The sequence below is a fragment of the Mus musculus genome, chromosome 10 (assembly GCF_000001635.26).
Source record: "Mus musculus strain C57BL/6J chromosome 10, GRCm38.p6 C57BL/6J".
In the NCBI taxonomy this organism is placed as follows: Eukaryota; Metazoa; Chordata; class Mammalia; order Rodentia; family Muridae; genus Mus; species Mus musculus.
The window spans coordinates 62,364,355-62,383,365 of record NC_000076.6 but is presented as its reverse complement, the minus strand read 5'-3'; the positions used below and the strand labels follow the sequence as shown (position 1 = coordinate 62,383,365).

Below are 19,011 nucleotides of genomic sequence, written 5' to 3'. Positions count from 1 at the left end.
TGGAGGAGCCCACTGCCCTGGAGCCAGGAGGAATCTCACCCACTCAGGGCGCTCTGTGAGCATCTGGGGTGTCACCCCCCCATGTTTGTATCATGGGGCGGGACACCATCCCAGGTACTGTTTATCATTCATGTGACACAGTAGGTGTCGCTGTTTTCTGCATTTCTTTCAAGGACTGTTAGGTATACAAATATTGTCCATGAATAAAAGAAACTTGAGTTTCCAGGAACCTTGAGGTATTAAGCTTTCTCCTGAGAGGCTTGTTAGCATCTCCATGTCCCATCACAGGAGAATAAGGGATTGTAGAGTCCAGTCCAGACTCCCTGCCCACAGAAGAAGATCTATGGGACTAATTATCCAAATTTCACCTGATTGAAGGGAGGGACTTCCCAAGACTGAGTAGTGACCATGTGACCTGTGACCAAGTGCTTGCTCTTGGACTGGTGTCAGCCTGGAGTTGTATGCGTGTGCATACAAATATGTCCATGTGCAGGTGTGTGTACATATGTGCACACATGCAGATATGTGTTCATGTGTTTATTTATGTGTGTGCACATGTAGATGTGTATTCATGGATAGGCATGTATGCATGCATGTAGATATATGTTCATATGTTTATTTGTGTGTGCGCACATGTAGATGTGTATTCAGGGATAGGCATGTGTGTATGTGTGTGTACATATGTGGATGTGTACATGTGTGTATTTGTGTATGAACACATATAGGTGTGTGTATTCATGTGTATGTGTGTGTTGAAAGACCCCCATTTCGGGGAGACCCTCGCTCAAGTCCCGGGATGAGCCGATGCCCCAATAACTCGAGAGAAACTATTCTTGGTGCAATATCGCATGAAGTTTATTCAGAAATCAGCATGCTGAGGCCGAGCTCGTAACCCGCACAGGGGCAGAGGAGATCAACCCCCAGCAGTTGCAGTCAAGGGTTTTTAAAGAATAAACTGCAAAGTGAGGGGAGGATAGGACCGCAAAGAATGGGGAAGCTGAGTAAACATCATAAAAATGGGGATGGTGGATTACAGCTCATCTCTCACGATGAAGGCAAAAGAACAAAGAACTCCATGCTGGGCTTCGTTTCTAGGCGTCTAAGAAACACATTGAGTTGGGGTCTTACATGGTGAGTATGCACATGTGCATGGAGACCAAGGGATAAGCTCTATGTCGCCCTCAGAAATGCCTTCCATCTCCTTAGGGTCCATCAGTGGGATCTGGGGCCCACTGGTTAGGCTAGGCTGGCTGTCCAGCAAGTCCCTGGCATCCTCCTGGCTCCTCCTCCCACCAATAGAATTGCAGGCACACCAATCACACCAGGCAGGTATCCTTATCTGTGGCTGCGACTCAGCCCAAATGTTAGGAGACAGCACTTTCCTATCTCCATAGCCCCAGAGTCCTTTCTCCTCCTCTGCCTCTCTTTCTCCATGGAGCAGGGTCCTCCGGTCCACCGGTATTCCCTAATCCTACCTACCAAAATAGCCTGGAGCAGATGTGTCCCTTACTTTCTCTCCAGGAGCCATGTCTTTCCCTTCACTCCCAACTTGTCACTGAAATGCCCGTGCTTTCTGTCCTGTCCCCTGACTCTGTGGACTCCTTATCTGGTTTGGGAGATTGTAAGCTTGTTGCCAGACATATCTTTTTTTTTTTTTTAATTAATTCTTTCTTGAGACATGTTTTCTGTGTAGTCCTGGCTATCCTGGAACTTACTCTGTAAACCAAGCTGACCTCGAACTCACAGAGATCTGCCTGCCTCTGCCTCTCAAGTGCTGAGATTCAAGGTGCCACCACCAACAGTCTAGATGTATCTTTTTTTTTAATTGTCAGAAGAAACCCAGGACCATATAACCTTGTTTAAATATTTACTGAGGAGGAATATGGCTTTTAAAGTGGAGCTTTCTAAGAAGTTTTCCTGGGGTGGGGGTGCGGTGAGAAAATGACAGCTCATTCTCGTGAGAAACAGAGTGAGAAGACTATTGCATGGTCCAGGTTGATTTGACTGTTTGACACACTGCTTCAACCCCATGTTGTCACTGGGTGCCCCTTCCTGAGAGGATGGCTCCCTGTGCCAGGGGTGGTCACATGCTGAGGCAGTCTGTGGTGGCAGACAGAACCAGAGAGACAGGTCCCAGAGAGGGGGCTAGGAACAGATGAGGGAGCTGAAGGGGCCTCTGCAATGCTTTCTGGACCAGTCAGTGAACATGTAGTTCTGTAAACAGGTCCTAGATGGCACCATCAACCTTTTCTGTGGTTTAAAGCTATGCCTCTCTGGAGAAGTGTTATAGGACTTGTTAAATTTATTTTTGTATTTTGTATTTATAATGTTTCTTTGGGGGGAAAATCTCTTCCTTTCCCCACTATTTCCTTTCCTCCTTTCAAAAATTTTATTTTGTGTGTATGAATGTTTTGCCCACATGTGTGTCTGTGCCCTGTGTGCATGCCTGGTGCCCACAAGGCCAAAAGAGAGCATCAGATCCCCTGAATCCGGACTTACAGATGGTTGTGAGCTGCCATGTGGGTCCTGGGAATGAAATCTGTGTCCTATGCAGGAGCAGCACTGCTCTTAACCAGAGCTATCTTTCTAGCCCCTTCCTTGGGTTTCTAAGTTTTCATGTGTGCACATATATGCACATGTATGCACATGTATGCGTGTGTGTGTGTGTGTGTGTGTGTGTGTGTGTGTGTGTGTGTGTGTGTATAGGCTGAAAGATGATTCCATCTTTCTGGAATCAGTTCTCTCTTCTACCACGTGGGTTCTGGGATTGAACTCAGAGTCAACTCGGTGGTGAGCACGCCTAACGGCTGAGCTCCCTCATGGGCACTTCCTGTAAGTCTTTTTGAGACAGTCAAGGTTGCCCTGGAATTGTGTTTGCCTCCTGATGGTTCTTCTCCCAACCTTACTGGGCCCTGAAGAAATCTCACTAGGTTTTATCTTTTTTTTTCCAATTTATTTATTTATTTTTATTTTACATACATTGGTGTTTTACCTGCACATGTGATAGAGTAGGATCCCCCAGTGTAGGAGTTACAGACAGCTGTGAACCACCGTGTGGTTGCTGGGAATTAACCTGTGTCCTCTGGAAGAGCAGCCAGTGCTCTAACTGCTGAGCCAGCTCCCCAGCCCACTAGGTTTCATCTTAATTAGCTGGGAACCTGGCTGTTCTTGTAACCTCTCCTCAGTTCTTCCTGGGTACCACATCCTCAGCTCTCTATCCCACTTCCCTCTGAGTCTGCAGCATCCTTTTGGGATAGATGATCTGGCTCACAGGTTTAGCCTGCTGTACCACCGTGGTCTCTCAGCATGTGTAAGCAGGTTTGAGGAGGTTATCCAACCTTCTTGCCTAGCTCTGAAAAGGAGTCCCTAGGTATCTAGGTCCCTTTAGCCACTGTAACCAGTTGATGACATCATAGAGTTTGAGGCAGAACAGGAACTCCAGAGAGGGCAAACATCCATTCTGTGACTGCAGGAGTCCCTGAAACACCTGGGACCATGGAGGGCCCCCCTCTTCTCAAGGCTTGCTAGGTTAGACCAGTAACTACATCAAGGTAAAGTGTCTTCGGGGGAAGCTCATAGTCTGTCTTCTTTAGACAATAAGCTGTGGATGGAGCTCCATTGGTAGAGAACCTGCCTAGCATGGTCAAAGGTGTGGGTTTGGTCCCTAGCACTGCATAAACTCAGAATGGCGCTACTGATCCTCAAATTCCGGCCCTCGGGAGGAGAATTCAGGTCATTTTTGGTTATAAATGAGTTAAAAACCAGCCTCAATACATTTAATCCCATTCCATATACAATGAAAACAGCCTTGGCCTTGTGGAGCCAGAAGTAGGTAGATCTCTGTGAATTTGAGGCCAGCCTGGACTATGTAATGAGGTTCAGTCTCAGCAATCAAAGAAAAGAGTGTTCTTTTCTACATTTTAGAGCCCTGTACTTCCTTTTTCTTGGTGCCTCTTATAGAGTGAGCTGATAGGTAAAAATGTGAGAAGTAGGTTTCTCCATCCCTGCTTTTCCAGAACACGTGGCCTGATTCATTGTCCCGTTCAGAAACAATTTGCTTCTGGCCACGGGCAAGAGGGGATCTCATTGGGAATGAGGACTGGGTTCTCCTCCTCCTCCGTGCTCCTGGTGGTCACCAGAGCCAGCTCTGGCAGTGGGCAGTGGGCGGTGGTCAGTGGGCAGTGGGCAGCCCTCGTTCTCTGAAGAAACCGATACGTGAAGGGAGCCTCTCAAGTGAATGAACTCACTGCTTCTGACTGACTCTCTCCATTCATCTGTCTCACCTGGTGAGACCCAAGCTTTACACACACAGTAGGTCCTCTATTAGGTGATGGCTCAATTGGTGCGGAGACTCAAGGTAATATGCTGCCCATTGTGCCCACGTGTTAGAGTTCACAGGAAAGAGAAAGGTAAGTTTGTATCTATAAGGCAACAGAGGAAAGAAGGACCAAGTGGCGGCAGACTGTAGCTTCCTTCCTTTAGATCCTAGGAGTGTGTGTTCCTGTGCTCATGTACACCATGGGCCATTGGGGGTAAGGGCCTGAAATGTATCTTGTCTGAGAAAAGTGTTAAGGGTATGAAATGCATAGGATTACTGAGGGTGTTATAAAATGGCTCTTAAGTAGCGCTAAGACTGAGGAGGCATGCCTGTAATTCTAATACTTGCGAGGCTGAGGCAAGGGCCACAAGTTCAAGATTCGTCTGGGCCACATAGAGAGTCTAGCCTAGACTACATAGTAAGGCTAGCCTAGACTACATAGTGAATGTCTGTCTCAAACCCCTACTATACCTGCCCAAAAGGAGGAAGTGGTAACAGTCATACATATAAGTATTAATTCATTATATAACAAGCACCAACAGAACCAAATAGTAATCATAATGTTGAAGCCCTCCTGGGTATAAACCTCATTTTGAGACATTTACAACAATCTCAATAAAAATATCTCTATAGCTTCTGGGCCAGTGTGATGGCTCAGTGGGTTAAGGCACTTGTGGCTAAGCTTGGCAACCTGAACATGGGAGAAGAGAACTGACTCCCAAAAGTTGTCCTCTGACCTCCACACGCACGAGGGGACGCGTGCTACCCACCCCTTTAACATAAAAACAAAATTTAAAAGAAGTCTGTGGTTGCTATTGACGATGAAGGCACAGGTGCCACTGACCCTACTGTGGCTCTCGCTCCTAGAGACATTTAGAAGTTCCTCTTTGTCTATGATAGTTCATAATGTAAGACATTTCCCACTAGACCTCTCGCTAGTGGCCAGGGCTTTTCATTTCTGCAGGCTGTGAGGAATGTATGCTATTTTATTCAAATAGCTTCAACCTCCGTCTTCGTGTCTTCCTGACGCTCTTACCATCCTGATGCTGGATCTTCTGCTTCTGCCTTCCCTGCTGTTGAACGTTAAATTCGTGTATTTATCTTGCCTTCCTGTCCACTTACTAGGGGGGCAGTAGAATCTCCCAGCTAAGCAGCCTCTGCCCCGGTCTTAAATCTAACCAGTGGTTATCTATCTATCCCAGGTTTGATCTTCTGTAGTCTAAACTTTATCTTTTACAATATTAATAATTCTTTAAAAATTTCATCCAGTATATTTTGATCCTATTCATTCAAACCAGGAGTTCATGAGCACAGTGGTCCTGTAAACAGAATCTTTTAAAGAAAAAAAAAAAACCAGTTTCTGAAGCCAAGGGTAGTGGTTCACATCTGTATCTCAGCACATGGAAAACGGAGTCAGGGGACTCAGGTGTTCAAAGCCAGCCTCAGGTAAAGAGTGAGTTTGACACCAGCCTGGGCGACCTGAGACTCTGTCTCAGAGAGAGAGAGAGAGAGAGAGAGAGAGAGAGAGAGAGAGATTTAAAAAGAAATTAAAATTTGAAGTCTATTTTATTATTCTGTATTTTCATATTCTAACAAAGAAAGTAAACCTTACCAAAATATGGTTCCGTGTTTTTATTATTTTTCAATGAACAATTTCACGTTTTTATTAGTTCTCCGTGACCTATTTTATGTATTTCTAGTTCTTCCTCTGACTTCAGCTCTTACTTTGCATATATACCTTCCCCCCACCCCCCGCTCTGTCCAGTGTCTCTGCCATCCCTCTTTGACACCCTCGGTTGGTCTCCTGTGCTGTTTGTGCTGGAAGTCACATTTCCCAGTTTGTTGACATTCTTTTCGGGTAGCTTTCTTCCTCGGACGTCTGGTGACTTTTGTCCTGTAAGCTTTTCACCCACGGGTCACCCACTGCTGTATCCTGGAATGTTCTGGGTTGGGGCCACTTTAGTCTGAGTCATTCTGATGAAATGAGAAAGGAGGTAACCTTGAAAGCAGAGTCCTGGGCACCCAAGTCCTTAGGGAAGCCCTCTGGTCAACCCACCCAGCCTGGTCTACTGGGCGTGAATTAGAGCCATGTGGGAGGAAGAACCTTCAACTGAGAATCTGCTTCTATCGGGTGGGCTGGTAGGCAGGTCCTCAGGATGTTGTCTTGATTAACGATTGACGTGAGGACCCAGCTCATTGTGGGCAGTGCCACCCCTGGGCTGGTGGTCTTTGGTTGTATAAGAATGCCAGTCGAGCAAGCCCTGAGGAGCAAGCCAGGATGCAGCATCCTTCTGAGGTCTCTTCAGTTCCCGCCTTGACTTCCTGCTGACTTCCCTCGATTGGGGTGGTGACGGACGGTGTCCTGAATGTAAGCCAGATAAGCCTTTGCCTCCTCACCCCAAGTCACTTTAGGTCATAGTGTCTATCACAGTGATACAAAGCCAACTGGGACAAGCCTCGGGACCCCTGGGCAGGCTTTTAGGAGTTGGCCTTCAGTGTGTTTGGAATCAGTAGCCATGGGAGCGTATATCAGTGTCGAGGCTGCCCACTCCGAGGGGCTGGTGAGTGAGTGAGCTAGGCTCTGCGAGCCCACTAGCTTTCTCAGCTCCTTGCTTACCAGAGCCTCGTTGTGCTTAGAACCCACTGACACCTGTGTTGGTCTTGAAGCCTGGAGGTTCTCTCAACAGTAAAGGGGCGGGCAGCAATTGTCTTGGGCCCTTCTTACAGAGATGCAGAGTTAATTCATGGTGGGGATGATGCTAGACCATTACTGTCTACTGAGCAGAGGATACCCCCCCCCCAGCCCAGAAGCAAAATTTCAATCTACCTCCATGTCTTTTACCTACAGAAAAGACTATTTTGTGGGGTGCAGTTGGTACACAGAGAGGGGACTTTATTTTACACATTGTCCTTGGCTTGACAATAAGCCTTACTATCACACCCCACACACACACACACCTGCACATGTGTAGCAGATGTGCAGCTTGGTCCCCCAACAACCGTTGTGAGCACTGACCCTGCCTCTGTGCTTGCCTGTGGATTCGTTCCCCGAACTGGGCTGCCTTGCCTGGCCTCAGTGGGAGAGGATGTGCCTAGCCCTGCAGTGACTTGATGTGCCAGGGTGGGGTAATACCTAGAGGGGACTCCCCTTTCTCAGATGAGGAGGGGAGGAGGGATGAGGGGAGGACCTATGTAAGGGGGCACTGGGAGGAAGAGGGGGACTGATACTGGGATGTAAAGTGCAGCTTTAAAGTGAATTTTTAAAAAGTTTTTAAAACTTCTACTTTTCTTAACAGAACAGCATGGCTAACCATTAGGATGCGTGCTAATTTTTTTTTTTTTTTTTGCATTTTATATAACCCCTTATAAGTAGAGACATAACCCTGGTTTCTAGGTACCTCAGTACTGATGAAAATCATCTACGTTATAGTAACTGTAGAGAGGAATAGTGGGCACTCTGGGGTGAGCCTGGCATGGGCTTGAAGCAGAGGACAAAGGACAGTTCCCCGGGAAGCCAACAGGTCATTCATTCACGCCCCAGGTCAGACTCAGCATCTTCTTGGATCCAACTGCCAGTCTCACACCCAGAACACCCGTCACTCACATAACGGCTGCCTTGAATGTTCTGCCTTTAATCTGCTTTGTTTGAAATTCTGTGAGGGCCCTGTGGCTCTGATCTGGCCATCTTCTGACTTCTCACAGCCTTTCCCTCCAGAGCCGGAACGCAACTGATGCTAAAACAGATCAGAAATCCGCCTTCTCTGTCCAAGACCAATGAAGCGACGTAGTCGGTCTCTGGCCTTGATTCTGCTCTGTCCTCGGTCTCTGCGTGTGCTTCTGAGCTCAGGGAGTGCCTGAGGCTAAGGCGCTGGACTGCCCTGGGATGAAAGCTTGGATCTGAACTGTTAGACAGTGTCTGGGATTGTGCACAAAAGAGAATTGAATTGTAGATCAGCTGGGAAACCAGTGAGACAGCCCAGCGGCCCTTGGCCTCCAGGGCTGGACGCCTGTGGGAGCACATAGCTGGCATTTCTGTTAAGAGTGAGATTTGGAAGTCTTTTTGCTTCCTCTGTGAAGTGCTTGGATTCAATGACTTGAGGTAGGATGGGAGATTTTGGGTTTGCTTCGTTTGGGTGAAAGCAAAGCAGATTTGGCTTGAGTGGTCGAGGACCTGGGGAGAGGAGGGCTCTGTCTGGCGCTCAGTGAAGCTCTGAGACCAGGTGGTCAACTTTTGGCAACAGCAAGAACGTGGAAGAAGCCGTGACTACGGCTTTGGAAGAGGGGTTCCTACTGGACTTTCCAGACACCATCTTGATTTGAGAAGTCTCCAGGCAGCATTTCATAGTAAGTTCTGAGGTCTGCCTCTGGCCAGGGCTGTGTCAGGGACACTAAAGTCAGTGGTTCTCAACCTGTGGGTCTCGAGGCCTCTTCAGGAGTTGCATATCAGATACCCTGCAGGTATTTACATGATGGTCCTTAACAGTAGCAAAATGACAGTTATGAAGTAGCCATGAAAACGATTTTATGGTTGGGGGTCACCACGACCTGTATTAAAGGGCCGCAGCCTTAGGAAGGTTGAGAACTGTTGCCTTAGGGGGTGGCATCTCCTCCGGAGGGTGGCACCCAGAGAGTCCCCACAGGAGCTGCTGCTGGGATGGTGACGCTGAGAGGGAGGCCTGCCCTGGGATTCTTACAGAGCTGCAGGCAGGCTCTCTCTGATATGAGATACTCGTCTCTCCACCTCGGGCTCATGTCTCAGACGACATCCAGGCAGGTCCAGTGAGATGGCCACGTGGGTAAGCGTGCTTGCAGCCAAGCCTGACGACCTGAGTTTGATCCCTGGAGCCCACTCCCACAAGTTGTCTTTTGACTTTCACGTGTGCACTATGCGCAAGTGTGTTCACGTGTATACACACATACACACACACACACACACACACACACACACACACACACACACACACACAAATGCCAAAGAAAATTCAGTTTACAAACTCTCCTTAAGGCCAGGTTCTGATTCCAGCACTGGAGAGAGTCAGAGGTAGGCAGACCTTTCTGAGTTCAAGGCCAGTGGTCTACATAGTGAGTTCCAGGACAGCCAGGGCTACACAGAGAGACCTTGTCTTGGTCTTGAAAAGACATTTCCTTGACTTACACTTGCATGCTATCCTGACATCTCTTTATTATATTCTATTGTTTATGTTCTGTGTCTGCTCTGCAGATGTAGGGGTCAGAAGACAATTTGAATACATCCTCTCTTTCCACCGTGTGCGTTCTGAGCTCCTTATCTACTGAGCCATTTTGCCAGCCCTAGAGAGAACTATTTTTTTTTTCACTTCAGGCACTGACTTTTAAAAAAAATATATTTTTATTAGGTATTTTCCTCATTTACATTTCCAATGCTATCCCAAAAGTCCCCCATACCCCTCCCCCACTCCTCTACCCACCCACTCCCACTTTTTGGCCCTGGCATTCCCCTGTACTGGGGCATATAAAGTTTGCAAGTCCAATGGGCCTCTCTTTCCAGTGATGGCCGACTAGACCATCTGAGAACTATTTTTTAAGATTTTTAGAAAATTTTTATGTGTTTGGGTATTTTGCCTTCAAATATGTCTATATACCACATGTGTGCAGTATCTGTGCAGGTCAGAAGAGAATATATTTTGCCTTTTGTTTTTTTGTTTTGTTTTGTTTTGTTTTGTTTTGTTTTGTTTTGAATCAAGGCTCACCTGGCCCCTGCTCAAAGAAAGGCCTCTGAGGAAAACTCTGGCCCAGTTCCAGCTGCCTCCTCCAGGAAGCCTTGCAGGATTAGCTTGGGGGTCCCTAGTCTCTTCAGGACAGCTGCCACTTGCAGCTGGTCCCTGTGACTTGTGGGATTTCTTAGCATCTCTCTTTCAGGCTGTAAGCTTTATGAAAACTTGACTTTAGAAAAGCAGAGAACAGCCAGGTGTGGTGGCGCATACCTTTAATCCCAGCACTTGGGAGGCAGAGGCAGGCGGATTTCTGAGTTCGAGGCCAGCCTGGTCTACAGAGTGAGTTCCAGGGCAGCTAGGACTACACAGAGAAACCTTGTCTCGAAAAAAAAAAAAAAAAAAAAGCAGAGAAGTAGGGTGGCTGGGGGAAGAACAGGGTCACCCCCAGACCAGTGTAGAACAGAATGAGATAACAATAGCCCTTATCCCCACTGAGCAGGGGAGAGCAAGACAGATTCGGGAAGGAGGGGTCTGAAGCACTCTCTAGCACACCTAGTTCTCCTGACGCCCTGAGTGCTCTCTTCCTGACCACGGCTTCACAGGCTCCATTGTGTCCATTAACATGGACACTTAAAAAAAAATCTTTGTGTGAGTGGTGCAAATGGGGGTCACACATGTCCAGGCCATGGGGGACAGAGGACAATCTTAGCCCCCATCTTCTATCTCCTTTGTCACTGTGTACTGCAGGCCAGGTGGCCCAGGGACTTCTGGGTCTTCTCATATCTTGATTTCCATCCCTCTGTGGAAACACTGTGATGGGAGACGGTCACTATTGTGTGGGTCTTTTACATGGGCTCTAGGGATCCCAACCTGGTCCTAACGCTTATGTGATAACTGCTCTACCCACTTAGCCACCTCCCAGCCCAAACCTGAACATTCCGTGCTTTGGTAGCTGGGGACGTGGCTTGATTGGTAGAGTGCTTGCCTCCATGCACAAAGCCCTCGTATGTTTGTTGTCCAGCACATAGGAGGTAGAGGCGGGGGGGGGGGGGCGGGGGGAACCTAAGTTCAAGGTCATCCTGATGGCATAAGTGAGTTCAGGGCCACACTGATTGTCTTGTCACTGATACAGTGCAGTGAAGAGACACCATGACCAAGGAAACACTTATAAAAGAAAACATTTAATTGGGGTCGGCTTACATTTTCAGGTATAAGTCCATTATTAGCATGGCAGAAGGCATGGCAGCGTGCAGGCATGGTGCTAGAGAATGAGCCGAGAGCATTACATCCTGATCTGAAAGAGAGAGAGAGAGAGAGAGAGAGAGAGAGAGAGAGAGCAAGTACTTGGGCCTGGCATGGGCTTTTGAAATCTCTAAGACACCCCCAGTGACATCTTTTCTCCAATAAGGTCACAACTCCTAATCCTTCTAATCCTTTCAAATAGCATCACTCCCTGGTGACCAAGCATTCAACTATATGAGCCTCTGGGGTCTGCTCTCATTCAAACCAGCATATTCCGCTCCCTGGCCCCCATAGGCTTGTAGCCATAACACAATGAAAAATGCATTCAGTCTAACTTTAAAAGTCTCTCTAGTCTATCACAGTCTCAACCAGGTTGGAAAGCTCCAAGTTCAAAGTCTTTCCCGAGACTCATGGTGATCTCTTAACTGTCATCCCCAGTAAAATCAAAATAAAAAAGCAGAGCACGTACTTCCGACATACAGTGGCACAGAATACACATTACCATTCTGAAAGGGAGGAAAGGGAGAAGCACGGACCGAAAAAACGCAGCTGGCAAACTTCAAACTCTGTGTCTCCATGTTGGACGTTAAAGCACTTTCAGCTTCGTTGACTAGACTACTTCTCTGTCTTGGGCTATTTTCACTCCGTTAGCAGATTTTGTTGGCAGGTATCTCCTGACTCTGGCATCTCCAACATCTTGGGATCTCCAAGGCGACCCAGGCTTCACCTTGACAGCTTCCCGCAATGGCCTCTCTGGGTCTCCATATAGAGACTCTCCTGACACATGACTGGCCTCCAGGGATTCTCCTTGCTCTTGGGGGGAGATTCTGTGACCCTTTCTTGTCTTTGACTCTAAAGTCAGAATCACATGGGCAAAGCTGCCAAGTTCTGCTGCTTGCTGGGGCTGGAACCTGGACCTCTTGTTCTATTTCATCTTCGCCAGTTGTTGTGTCTGGCCAGCAGACCACAACCTGGGTTCTAGCCTGGAAAGGCATTTTAGAAACTTGGAAGAGAAGAGGGGCTAGGTGGCGAGAGAAAGAAATGTAGCCAAGACAGTTACTCTGATCAAGGCTCAAATTTTATTGTTGCAACACTAGTTATGAAGGAAGGGGGAGGGGACCCGATTCCCGCCGAATAATCTCTGGTCCAGTAGAAAGGTGCACGTGTGTAGCTCCGCAGGTTCCAGCAGTGGGCGTGGCAGAACGAATGAGCAGGAAGCTCCACCCCTGAGCAAGCAGGTTTCAGGCTGGGGGAGGGGAGACTACATTTCCTCCCTTTTATTAACAAAATTTTAAAAAAGAAAAAGCTGGCCTGAGGGGGAAATACCAATGTATTAAGTGACCAATTGCTCTTTAATAGCTTTTTCCACTAGCTGTAAGGCTAGCAATCCTTCTGAGGTTAGGGATCTAGGGGAAGTGGGGGATGTGCTCTGAATTAACTTTGCTAGGTAATTTAGAATATAGGAATCTCTAACATTGGACTGAATATTAGACCAGTCTAAGATTGAGTTAGAATGACAGGTCACACTGAAGAAAAGAGAAAAATCATTATGACTCTATTAAATGACTAATTTACTAAGTCTGAATATACAGTCTCTGATGTACTATTGCCATAAAGTTAAAAGGCTAGAAGCTAGTCTAAACTGGAAAAAATGACAAGTAAGGATGGATCTAAAACATGAATTTAATTTAGTTTTTTAGTCAATTCAATCAGGACATGAGTCAACTTACCTACCAGCTCGTCACACGAATTTACTAATATGCTTCTGCAGCGTTCTGTGGAGAAAACCTGTTTTTCCCTTTTCTAATAAGGTAGCTGTTTTAGGATCAATCTATAAGCCAATAAGTAGATCCCTTTAAGATACTATAAAGCATTTATTAAACTCTATGACATTAAAATATTAAATTTTGAAAATAAAGGCAAGACTTAAATAGTGTGCATGGGAATGCACTAAATAGTATGCACGGGGATACAATTTCTTTCTTTTTTGTCTTTTAAGAAGTTAAAGTTTTAAAATTTCACAATACCTAAACTTTTGAATTAATAACTAGTTGACAAAATATTTTAAATACTTGGCTGTAAAGGGGCAGTGACTAATTGCACTTTTAATCAATTTTCTTAAGGAGCAGTTGTAACTAGAAGGCTTGCAAAGTTATTAAGAGTCACATGTGCATAATTTATTTATTTATTAACTAGAAATATGCATAAGCAATTGTAAATTTGAGAATTAATAGTATCTGAGGGATGAACAATTTAAGCAATTGCGAGCTCAGAGATATGGCATTGATTATTAATATACAAATTAAGGTTTGATTGTTCAGTATTTTAAAACACCATCTACAGCACACAACTAGATCATCTGTGCTGGAACAGGGGAAACTGTGTGTCTTAAGACTTCGCCCCACAGAAGCTAGTTGGGCCCACGTGGGCCAACGATCGGCTGGGAGGATGAGAAAAATGACTTTACAATAATGTTTTTTCTGGCCAAAGAATTGTTTTGGGCACAACCAATTTTTAATTACCAATTAATAACAATTATAAAAGCTTTCTTTATTTTTTGTAGAAACTTTTGTAGTAAACTAAAACCCTAAGTAATAAAAGGATATTGTCTCTGAATCTTTTGGGTGAGAGCAAGGATTTAAGGTAAACTTTAAGAAGCATTAGTTAATAAAATACTTTTCACTTAGGAAACAATATACACTGAAAGATTAAAACTCTTGGCTTCTTGTATAGAAGCAGAAACAATAAAAATTTTTCTTACATAATGTAAAGTTACATTAGCCATACCTAGAGGCAGAATTTTCTAGTGATTACAGTTCACTAGAAGCAAAACTCTTTGAATTTAAGCATTATTTTAAACATCTGAATAGATCTGCAACACTGTTAAAAAGAAATTCTCTTGAACACAGGGAAAAAACTTTCTCAGGCACTGTTTGCAAAACAAAAGAAAGGCCACAAGCCGCTCTGGGGCTGCCCAGAGCCATGTATTGACTCAAACGTAAAATACTTTTTAATCTGAGCATCTTGGCCCTCCTGTAATAAGGACCGATTTTAGAGGAACAATTTAACCGTCTATGCCTCTAATTTTTGATACTCTTTCTTAAGATGACTTACAGTTAAAACGTTCTTTACAACTTTAGTGTTGTGAAAAAATTGCCCGTACTGCAGTTTCCTGTCAGGCAGCAACTATAACCAAACTGTTTGTCTAATTTATTCATAAAGACAAACATAACTAGATAACTTTGTCACAGTTTTGTATGAAGTGAGCTGTATGAGCGCTCTTATAAGATGATTACTCTTGTAATTATCTTAATTACAGTATACAGGTGAATTAAAGATCTTAAATTTGAAATCAAACTGCAAGCTGCAGTCAATGGAACAATGGCAGTTTTAACCATAATTTTTAAGTTTTTTGTGCAAGATTAGGATAATACCTATACCCTTGGGAAAGCAAAACCCAAGTTTAAAACAATTTATTATCTTTAAAATCAATATTATAAGCATTACTATCATATTACGAAGTTTGGATGTCAATTAATATCTATGAATACCTATTAAAGCAAGCTTTAATGTTTTAATAAAAAGACATTGCTTTAAATCTTATCTTAAATTTTACTATTTAGGATACGAACCACATTAATTATTACCTAAACTAGAAATATCTTTAGAGACCCAGCCTCTTGGCCTGCTTTATGCCACGTGTCGGAAGGACTCTAAACTTGAGTTATCAAATTTAACACTAACCATCTGTAGCAATGTAACAATTATTAATCTTAACCAACAACTTATGAGCTGATTGTGAAAACACTCAGAGCACATTACCAATAAAAAAGAACCAAATGAAGCAGTTACATTTAGACCAATCAGAGAATAATAATTTTTGTGGCTACAATCATAGAATTAAAAAAAAAACTTTACCATTGTCAAACACATTAGTCACAAACCATTTATTAGCTTTTTTACTCTGAAACTTAGAGGCTGTGCACTCGCCCTTATTTTTTAAAACAAACAGTTTTTCCAGCAGGGGCCCTCCCGCCATGTGTCTGATTCCTGGCTGAAACACGTGGCAGCTCTCGGCTTTGCAGATAAAGTTTTTTATACCATCTTTATTATCCAACATAAAACATAGAACATTCATTCATACAGACTGGACACGAACATACATGAATTGAACACGAGAACAGATTGGTGCACCGGACATTAGACAAGACACAAAAGGGAACAGAGTACTCCTGCTAAAAGGCCCAGAGAGAAATTTCTCTCTGCTTTTTGGGACATTTTCCTCCCTTATGATGCATTTTTTATTAACTGGGGCAATCCCAGTTAATAATCTCCGAAAGCAATCTCCGAAGCTACGGCCTACCGCCTGTTACCCAGCTCCTCACTGCTGAACCTAAGTGAACCAGCGCTCGGGTTTAACGCTGTCTCAGCTTAGCCCATACCTTCTCCGGTATGAATTTCCTTTATCCTTTATTTTATGGAGCTCCGAACCAGCAGCGTCTCTTCCAAAAATCCTTTGCCGTTTTTCAGCCCCACGTTGGGCGCCAATTGTTGTGTCTGGCCAGCAGACCACAACCTGGGTTCTAGCCTAAAAAGGCATTTTAGAAACCTGGAAGAGAAGAGGGGCTAGGTGGCGAGAGAAAGAAATGTAGCCAAGACAGTTACTCTGATCAAGGCTCAAATTTTATTGTTGCGACACTAGTTATGAAGGAAGGGGGAGGGGACCCGATTCCCGCCGAATAATCTCTGGTCCAGTAGAAAGGTGCACGTGTGTGGCTCCGCAGGTTCCAGCAGTGGGCGTGGCAGAACAAATGAGCAGGAAGCTCCACCCCTGAGCAAGCAGGTTTCAGGCTGGGGGAGGGGAGACTACAGCCAGTGTTCTGCTATTGATGTCTCCTTCACTGCCTAAGCTTTCCCTAATTCCTTTTCACAGGTTAGCTGGGCGGGGTCTTGCCTGAGGTCACCACGCCCTTTATTCTATTTACATCCATTGGGCTTTTCATTAAACTTTATTTCCTTGCTCACTGGACTTGGCTCCATTACATTTCCTGGTGGTCCTTTTCTCCTCAAACCGGACACTTTGTATTTTCTTTTGTCCACCTTGCTCCTTTTCATAGTGACCACTGATAACCACATGACAGAATCAACACTAGGCTGTGTTGAAATTTCCTCTGCCAATACCATTCATCCAACACACACACACACACACACACACACACACACACACACACACAGCCTGGTTCAATTTTGCCTCAGGTAGATTTTTAGGACAAGGGCAAAAAGCATCTTCATCTTTGGCCAAAATATCACAAGACCATTAATATTCTTTCCCTCTGAAACCTCTTGAGCTGGGCCCACAATGCTCTACTGGTTTTGTTCCTACTAGAATGCCCTGCCCCTTACAAAGTGTTCAGCTACTTTTCTAGTCCAAAGTCTCAATGACTTCTGTATTCATCCAACAAACAGCATGGTCAGGCCTGTCACAGCAATACTCCACTCCCTGGTACCAACTTCTGTCTTGGTCACCACTCTATTGCTGTGAAGAGACGAGACCAAGATAACTCTTATAAAATAAAGCATTTAACTGGGGGCTTGTTTGCAGTTTGAGGCTTAGTCCATTATCATTGAAAGCAAAAAGAAATAAAAACAGAAAGGACATGACTGTCCTAGATATAGTGGTGGAGAAAGTTTTACTGTAGATCAAAGGCAGAGGCAGGAACATCTGGGAGGGTCCAGAGTGGGCATGACCAGGCTGGGCTGGGTCATGTGGAAAGAGGGAGAGGAATAAGGAGAGGGAGACACAGGGACCAGGTGCATCAGCCAAAAGAGCAAAGGTACCAAAGGAGCTGGTAGCTAAAATGGCTGGCTTATATAAAGAAGAGCCTCCGGGGGGAAGGGCAGCCCAACCTCTGGAGTTTGGGGATGGATAGGGAATGGGGTGTGCCACCTATACTCTGTAACAGGTAGGGGCTGAGGGATACTAGGAGAACATGGCAACTCAAGCCATTTGTCCCAGGGTTTGAGACTTAACAGCAGGGAGTATGGTGGCAGCAGACAGGGATGGTGCTGGAGAAGTTGCCAAGGACACTAACTTGATCCATAAGCACAGAGAGAGGCAGGAGGGAGGAAGGGAGGAAGGGAGGAAGAAAGGAAGGGAGGAAGGGAGGGAGGGAAGGAGGGAGGGAGGGAGGGAGAGAGAGAGAGAGAGAGAGAAAGAGAGAGAGAGAGAGAGAGAGAGAGAGAGAGAGAGAGAGAGAGAGAGAGAGAGAGAGAGAGAGAGAGAGAGAGAGAGAGAGAGAGAGAGAGAGAGAGAGAGAGAGAGAGAGAGAGAGAGAGAGAGAGAGAGAGAAGAGAGAGCCTGGGCCTGTCTTGCACTTTTGAAACCTTAAGCCCACCCCCAGTGACACAATTCCTCCAAAAAGGCCACACGACCTAATCTTTCTAATCCTTTCAAACAGTGCCACTCCCAGTGACTGAGCATTCAAATACATGAGGCTATCAGGGACATTATTCAAAGCACCAAACTGGGCTACAGACAAATACAAATAACACCTCAGTCTTTATTTGCTCTGAGCTTCTCACCAGCTCTGAGCCTCAGAAGGAGGCTCAACCTTAGAAGGAAGAATTAGAGAGGAAGGGACTGAGTTCTTCCATAAACAGGTGAATTGATTTCTTTGAGCTCCAGCTTTCCCATGGGAGAATGATCCTTGGGTCCCCATGGTATTGGGAAGCTTCCAGGCAGCCATAGAAGCCATCCTTAGTGCAGTCCCTGGCATCCCTTATTGTCACCTTCATGGCTAATATAATCATCACCATTGTCCCTACTCTCTTATCCAAGATTTCTGTGAGGCTCCAGTAGGACAGACTTCCTGGTGACTATCCGGGTATAGTGGATATGTTATATGGTCTACTCTCAGAATGTAAGGACATTAAGATCCAAAGGGGACAAAGGGCAAGGCCCACATGATAGCCAGGACTGATGCTTTCCTATTCATGGGATATTGAGTGCCTCAACCTGACTCTCCTGTCTCTTTCTGTTCTCAGGACTCCAACCCACCAGCTAGAGACCGTTCCTCAGACACCTGAGAAGGTAGAACTCACCCTATCCCACGTATTTTTCCATCAAGAATCCTGTCACCCAGCAAGGATGGCAAATGCTGTCCTTTGGGGAAAATGGGAGTGAACTCAAGTGAGGGCTGTCAGAGGTGACTCAGGTTCTCCTAAGGCAAGTGCACGGGGACCTGGGCTCTCACTGTACACCACAGTGGGTTTTAAAAGTTCCCGTGACCTTTCACCCTCAGGCAGCTTCCTGGGTTCAGTAAGATGAATGGAGAGAAACCTAAACCGCAGCCTTTTAACCCAAGCATTCCACTGAGGCTGCCTAGAGAGTGACACTTTCCCAGAGCGACAGAGTAATTTGAAAGGGACTTCTCTCACTCTGGCTAAGTATCTGGCATGATGAGGCTATTGCCATTTTTTATATGAATTTTGAAGTGTGGATACTGTACTGACATTGATCACAAGTGAACAACCTGAGAACTCCCCCCACCCCCCATACACACACACATGTTTTAGTTAGAGTTTCTATTGCTGTGAAGAGACACCATGACCAAGGCAACTCTTATAAGGACAACATGTAATTGGGGCTGGCTTACAGGTTCAGAGGTTCAGTCCATTATCATCAAGGCGGGAACATGGCAGCATCCAGGCAGGCATGGTGCTGGAGAAGGAGCTGAGAGTTCGACATCTTGATCCACG

At 45.5% G+C, this 19,011-nt stretch overlaps 2 protein-coding genes across 5 annotated transcripts in view; both read left to right on the top strand.

The window, feature by feature from the left end:
* Positions 1–229, top strand: part of Hkdc1 (hexokinase domain containing 1) — a 40,575-nt gene extending 40,346 nt beyond the window's left edge. Inside the window, exon 18 of the mRNA NM_145419.1 lies at positions 1–229. This exon is cut by the window's left edge and continues 557 nt beyond it. The gene's annotated coding sequence lies outside the window, so the exon portion shown is untranslated.
* Positions 230–3,445: 3,216 nt separating this feature from the next.
* The window catches only part of Hk1 (hexokinase 1), a 111,066-nt gene continuing 95,500 nt past the window's right edge, over positions 3,446–19,011 (top strand). The window contains exons 1-2 of one of the 4 annotated variants that reach the window (XM_006513243.4): positions 3,446–3,551; positions 18,298–18,478. The gene's annotated coding sequence lies outside the window, so the exon portion shown is untranslated. The remainder of the gene's footprint in view (positions 3,552–18,297; positions 18,479–19,011) is intronic. The other 3 variants (XM_006513244.3, NM_010438.3, XM_006513245.3) reach the window with 3 other exon arrangements.